The sequence below is a fragment of the Vigna umbellata genome, chromosome 11 (genome assembly GCF_029865625.1).
Source record: "Vigna umbellata cultivar VRB3 chromosome 11, Vumbellata_1.0, whole genome shotgun sequence".
Classification (NCBI taxonomy): domain Eukaryota; kingdom Viridiplantae; phylum Streptophyta; class Magnoliopsida; order Fabales; family Fabaceae; genus Vigna; species Vigna umbellata.
In genome coordinates this window covers 6886076-6893392 of record NC_142175.1, presented here as the reverse complement: position 1 = coordinate 6893392, position 7317 = coordinate 6886076, and the positions used below count along the sequence as shown (strand labels likewise).

The following is a 7317-nucleotide window of genomic DNA, read 5'->3' as shown; positions in this document are numbered from 1 at the left end:
AGTATGTGAAGGATATAGCTCCCAATAAGGATACACCTTAAATCAAATGAATGATTAAGGTCTTGGAAAGTAGGAGTATCTTGAAAATTTTATTTCCCACACAAGGATGCTTTGGGTCTTTTCTTGCCATGCTTCTAGTGGAAGATGGCAAGGAGACATTTACACTTTTACACAAGCTTTTGGCACGTAACATCATAATTTTCTTGTTAGGGCATTCTTGAAACTTATGCATCATTCTTTTTACCTTCTTCTTTTTCTATTTTCTTTCTCATTTGTGCTTGATCCTCTCCCACTTGAGAAGGTGTGAGAGGATGAAGTACAAACTTCTTTTTATTGTGAGTGATGGTTATCTCATTGGTGTTGCCGTTATGTAGATATTTTCTATCAAAAAGCCAAGGCCTACCCAACAAAATGTGACAAGCATCCATAGGTACTATGTCACATAGCAAACTATCTTCATAATTTCTTAGGGATAACTTGACCATCACTTGTTGATTAACTTTCATTTCTGTGTCCTTATTGATCCATTGAAGTTTATAAGATTGAGGATAACGAAATGTAGTTAATCCAAGCTTGTTAACCAACTAGTGCTACAACAATTTGAACATGAGCCACTATCCACAACAAGGGAACATATTTTGTCTAAGATTTTACATCTGGTGTGGAAGATGTTATATTTTTGTGTGTGCTCTTGTGAACTAGGTTGATTATGGAGAACCCTTCTTATCATAAGAAGTTCTCCCTCAGGATGGGCATCCTCACTTGCGCTTTCTTGTTATTTCTTTGCACCACTTCTCTCATTCTCACTCTCACTTTCCTCATATTGGCTACTATATACATCAACACCCCTTAAGATCATGGTCTTTTTGGTGGGGCATTGTGATGCAATGTGACCTCTACCAAGACACTTTTCTTGTTATTTCTTTGCACCACTTCTCTCATTCTCACTCTCACTTTCCTCATATTGGCTACTATATACATCAACACCCCTTAAGATCATGGTCTTTTTGGTGGGGCATTGTGATGCAATGTGACCTCTACCAAGACACTTGAAACACTTAATTTCACTAGTGTGAGTGTGAGATGATGTTCCCACCCTTGGCCTCTCTTTTTCTTTCTCTTCTCTCTTCTCCCTCCCTAGATTTCTAGAGAGTTCTTCTTCTACCACTTGCTTACCCTCCCTCTTGTAGTCTTTCTTAACACTAGAGTTAGAGTGGAAAACTTCCAAACCTTTTCTTAAGATTTGTTGCTCTACCTTAATGCAAATTTGTACCAAGTCATTTAAGTCTTGGTAGGGCAAAATTTCCACTTTATCCCTAATCTCATGATTAAGACCACTTAGAAACCTAGAGATGGTGGTCTCTTCTTCCTCCCTAATTCTCGCCCTCAACATGTAGAGCTCCATCTTTTGCCTATAGCTCTCAACGCTCATGTCTCTTTGTTGGAGTCTTTGGAGCTTGTCCATTAGCTTATATATAGTATGAGGGTATGTGCCTTCTTCTCATGGCACTTTTCAAGTCATTCCAATAGGTGACTTGGGGAAAATTAGAGAGTCTTCTCTCTCACACAAGGAAGGTCCACTAATACATGACATTCCTTTGGAAACTCAATGTGGCCAATGTGACATTTCTCTCCTCACTCACTTGATGACACTCAAAGAGTTTTTCAACTTCCATTTCCCAATTTAAGTATGCCTCAACATCTTCTTTACAATGGAAATAGGGAAGGTCTACTCTATCCTCTCTCGGAGTGTGCTCTCTATCATGAATTCTATGTGGGTGAGGTTGATAGTATTGGTTTGCAAGCCTACTATCTACCTCATGGTGTGTGAGTTGAGTTGGAGTTTTAGAACTCCTCCTTGTATGACTCCTACTTCTCTTTATTTCCTCTTGGACTTTTTGTTGTTTCTCATTAAGGACTCTAAGTTCTTCTTCCAACTTAGTAAGATACTCTTCTCTTTCAATTCTTTCTTTTTCTTTGAGAACAATTTCTTGCCTTTGCCAAATTTTAAGTAACTTTAGTTGTTTTGCTAAATTTTTCGAAGTTGGTTTTACATCATCATTAGAGTCACTTCCAATTTCACAGGAATTAATCTTAGACATCCTTAAAAGTTTTGAAAAAGATGTAATGCAACAAACAAGTACTTAAATTTTAAAGAAAGTTCCTTAAGAGACTTAAGGAGGCAAAATCCACCCAAGTTCACTTCTAGGAAATGGAGGTGAATCACAATGGATTTCTTAAATACCAAACCTTTCTTAGCCAAAGTTTACCTTAGGCACTCTTGAACCAAATTTCTCAAAGGGAACTAAAGTTGAAATTAAAGTTGACACACACTAAGCTATCACAATTAAAGAAAGCAAATAAACTAGTTATGCAGCCTAATGATTAAGTTAGAAGAACTTTGGTTCCTACAACCAACCAACTAAAAACTAAATTTACTAAGAAATAAAGGTTCTTGTTAGGAGATGGGATTGAGCACCAAAGACTCCCCCAAGACACCTACAAGGTCGTGAGTTACAAGAGAAAAAAATGAAAGAAAGATTACCAAGCCAAAAATTACAAGCAAATCAAAGCTACCTCCCAAGGTGTTTCTCTCCTTTCTTTTTTGCTACCACTCTAGACTTCAAGCTCCCTTTGGTTCTCCACCACCTAGAAGGCGACCTCTAATATATTGGATCACCTCACAAAGAGAACCTACACCACACAAAGTAACCAAAACCGAAATTGTGCAAGAATAAACAAGGAATAAAAGCAATAAAAAGTTCCAAAAACAAGAAAGGCTTTGCAAAAGGAATTTAATTATGACAAAACTAAGAAATCCAAGAAGACAAGCAAGAAATTAAAGGTTAATAAAGAAAAAATAGCACTCAAGAAATTAAAGGTTAATAAAGAAAAAATAGCACTCAAGATTCACAGAACAAAAGTTACTAGAAGAAAAATGGGTGGTTCTTGTCTTTTGGCAACTTGTACCAAATGGGGCACTAAGGTCAATCTATTAACATCATAGCCAAGACTTTTAGCCACTGGAATGTGAAGATAAAAACTCAAAACAGTGAGCAAAACACGTTCCAAAACAGATTGCACAGAAATAGTGGTAGTGGTCTAAGCACACAATATTTTTCAGCACTTTTCTAGGCTCTCTTTAGTACTCTTTTGAGGCCTTTTGCTTAAAATCTTTTAGCACTTCTTTTTCCACTCTTTTAAGGTGAAAAATAAAACCACCACACACTTGGAACAGAGCTGATTTATGGGTTTTGAAAGCCACAAAGACAAGAAACACAAAATAGAAGAGAATCCTACTAGAATCAAAATGGAGTTGAAAACTAGAAACGCCAATAGGGAATTTTTTTTAAGAACTTGCCAATTATCTAATGGCAAGTATGAACCCAAACAATCAAAGATAAGACCCTCAAATGGTAGTATATGGTGCAGTTTTGCAAACTAAGTTATATATATTTTTTGATGATTTTTCAAAGGTTAAACTTGGAAATAAAGACATATAAAAAACTAAACATGACTCTAGACAACATGGATAGATTCAAAAATAAAAATGACACAAAATAAGCATATAATACCAAACAAAACAGCAAGGAATGACTAAAAAAAAGCACAAAACAGTAGCTAAAACTATCAAAATAAAACTTGAAAAACGCTAATGACAATATTCTAACAACTTTGACCTTTGTTGAGTGTTTTACTCATAACTTTCTCCACAGAACTCCAAATGAAATGAATCTTTTTTTGTAGGAAACTAGACTCAAAGGGTTTTCATTTGAATATTTTTAGGTATTTTTTGGACAACTAAGATAGATGAAGTTTAAGTTTGAAAATCATAACAGTTTCCTGCCAAAAGAAAAATGATAGATGAAAAACAAAACACAACAAAACAAGTAAGAAAACCACTAAACAACAAGGAAATAACAAAGGATCAAAACCAAGAAACTTAGCTCTTTGAAGAACCTAGGCTCTTCATACCAAATGATGACAATGCTCTAGCAAGGACAAGCCAAATCTAGAAGCAAATCAAGCCATAAGTTCATGGATGAAGATTGCGAAATTTGGTGGTGGTGAAGGGTGTTGCTAGCACATGGTTTTGGTGAGTTGTATGGTGATAGAAGATGTGTTTAAGGGTTCTCTAAGAGAGGTTGGACCAACTCTTAGAGGAAGGTGGCTAGAGGAGGCCACTTGGGTTTCTCTAGCTTAGGATAACCTTAAAAGAGTAGTATGGCAAAAAAATGGCAGCATAACTTTACTCTAAATCAAAGGTGATTACATGATGGAGATCACCTCTATTTAGAGCCTAAGGTGTCTCAAAATGAGATGAAACTTTAACCTAAAAGAGTCACCTTGGTTGGCTTGAAGAGCAAGGAGAAATCCTCTCCAATAGGAGGGAGACAAGTGGCCAAAATCCTCTCAAATGAGAGAGTGACATGTGGCCACTAACTTTGGAAAAACTCTCCATTCCTAGAGTGACAAATGGCCACTAGCTAGGAGGAAAAATCTCCAATGGGAAGCTTCCACATGTCTAGGAGGAAATTCTTCTCTCTTGTTCTCCAAGCTTAGCCAAAATGTTGACCCCTTGGTCAACACACCCATTTTGGAGGTCCAAGCATAGTCAACTTTGGGCCTTGACCCTTTGTTGACTTGTTTGGTCAAAATACTATTCTACTTGGCCCAAAATACAAGGCACAATTGAAGTCCTACACTACTAGGCCCATAGTACAAAGTCGAAATAAAATCTAGACTACTTGGCCCAAAATACAAAGCCCAAATAAAATCTAGACTACTTGGCCCAAAATACATGGCCCAAATTTATTCTTACTTTATTAAATCTTCATGATGACTTAAGATGCCCCAAGAGAAAGAGTCTAGGTTCATCTTCCATAGATGTCTCCAAATCTTCATGAATCGATTTCTCATTCTCATAATGCATTCCCAATTTTCATCCTCATAATGCATTCCCAATAGAGTCTTTGTTGCTTGATGTGTCCAAGCCTGCTGCCACCACAAAGAATATTAATAATACCAACGCTTTTGCAAGCAGTTGTCTTGCCGGCCTAGCCTTCCTGCCTTACATGGTCACATGCTTTTGGTGGTCATTCTAGAACTAATTTTGATGCAACTAAGTTATCAGCGAATAGAAGAACATGCCAAGGTAAATGGTCGAGGATAGGTGTCATTACCGGATCTACAAATATTGATCGTAGTTCCTTCACAAATTTTGATACGTTCAGTTATGATCAGAGCCTTGTTCCTTCATCTGGTAGTTCAGAAAAGAAGAATTTCTCATCTTTTTTTGCTAACCTTCCTTTCCATTAGTTGGATTCTTCATCTTCTGTATATTGTTCAGAAGACTCTCAAGCTAAAGTAGAAATTGGAGGCCAAGTTGGTACTAAGAAAATGATAAGTGTTGTCCAAGAATATTAACTGCTGCACAAACTATCTGTGAAATTACAACTCGCTCTCAAAGACAGAGCTGATGGAATATTAAGATAGCAAAGGAAAACTTCACAAAAAGTCGTGAAAGCTTGCCACTATAAATCAAATGATAAACTTTAAGAGATGACTTCAAGATCAATTTCAATGATTGAATTTGACATTGGCTGAAAAAGAATTGGTGACATCGCTTACACATGTAAAAACATTATTTTCATAAAATTTTGATCCTGATCGGTTTGATGGACCTCATATGTTCATCCTTGTTAGGCCCCAATGACTTGGCTATCGTTCGAGCCTTAACGGGACACATCAACCCTTGTTTAGCGTATCCTCAGCGGTGTCTATATATATTGTCATGGTTAACGTCCTTATTAATCTATAGGTCACAAGGCATTAAGCACTAATGTCTCAGCCATGGCATATCTTAATATGGATTTCTCATTTTTGGTCTTCAAACGTTCAACGGAAGACCCCTGAATTAGCTTAATATTAACCGTTTAACGTCATAAATGTGTTAATTTGATTGTCTACATTTTTTTGACTGTTCAAATTCGAATTGTTATTTGTCTTCAGTGTAGATGAGAGGACCCTGCATACAAATCACTTAGCCAACCTAAAGCTTACGACTTAGTGAGGAAAGTTCTTTGTGAACACTCACTCAAGTTTCTTCGACCTAGGGAACATTTTAAGCGAACTTCTATAGTTCGCCGCTTGGTGAGGAACGTTCTTCATGAACTCTCACCCGAGTCTCTTTGACTTGGGAACGTTCTAAGTGAACTCCTAGAGTTCGCTGCTCGGTGATGAACGTTCTTTGTGAACTCTCACCCAAGTCTCTTCAACCTATGGAACGTTTTAAGTGAACTCCTAGAGTCCGCCACTCGGTAAGGAAGTTCTTCGTGAACTCTTACCCGAGTCTCTTCGACCTAGGAAACGTTCTAAGGGAACTCCTAGAATCTGCCGCTTGGTGTAGAGAGAAATGAAAACTTAAAGTGCATCGAAAACAGACTCCCTAATACAACTTGAATGACCTCTCTCAAGCTCACAATAATCCTTACGCACATATTCCAATAAAGAGCTTGCTTAGGCTTGGGGAGCTTATGTACTGTAGGACTACCCGGTCAATCAAGGATCGAGCGGCTGACCATCCAATAAGAAAATGACCAATCGGTCTGAAAATTAATCCGAGCAATAAGAACTATTAATGGACATTTAATGAAAATAATAGTCATTGATTGACAATTAATATGAATAATGTCATTTATTGGTAATAAAGGGGTCAAACCTAATGGTAAGCTCGATATAATATTTATCAATATATGTCTAAAAGGACAGGTCAGGTAATTAACTTTGATTACTCATCTTTATTACAAGAATTATTGAGTAAATAACTGACTTGAGCATTCCCTACAGCTAAGACAAGGAGAATAGAGAGAACAACATAACTTAGATTATGGAAGATGATACGTTGTCGTTGAAGCTATCAAATTAATACTACTTTTCAAGGCAACTTCAGTATTGACAATTAGTATTCAAGAAAGTAGATAGGGTTAAAGTAACCCTGAGTCGTCTCCCAACGAATACGAAATTGCTTTTATATATTTGAATCTTATGAATGCAATGCAATGATCAAGAATAAAAGTGAGAAACTATGCTAATAGAAGTAATATTTGAAGAATGTTTGAAGAACAAAGAGGAAACTTAAAAACAATTATGATGAAAATAGGCTAATTCCACTGCTTTTCCAAGATAGATTCATCATCGGTTATCCACATATCATTGTTCAATTGATTATTGTTTAAGTTTCAAATTAATTAAAGTACATTCTTAATTAATTTGAGGGTGATCATGTAGTTAACCAAAGTAGATTCTCAATCAAAT

The 7317-nt window shown here is 36.5% G+C and overlaps 1 pseudogene; it reads right to left on the bottom strand.

Moving 5' to 3' along the window:
• Nucleotides 1–224: 224 nt before the first annotated feature.
• Nucleotides 225–2102, bottom strand: LOC148190864 (uncharacterized; annotated as a pseudogene).
• Between the last annotated feature and the right edge of the window lie 5215 nt (nucleotides 2103–7317).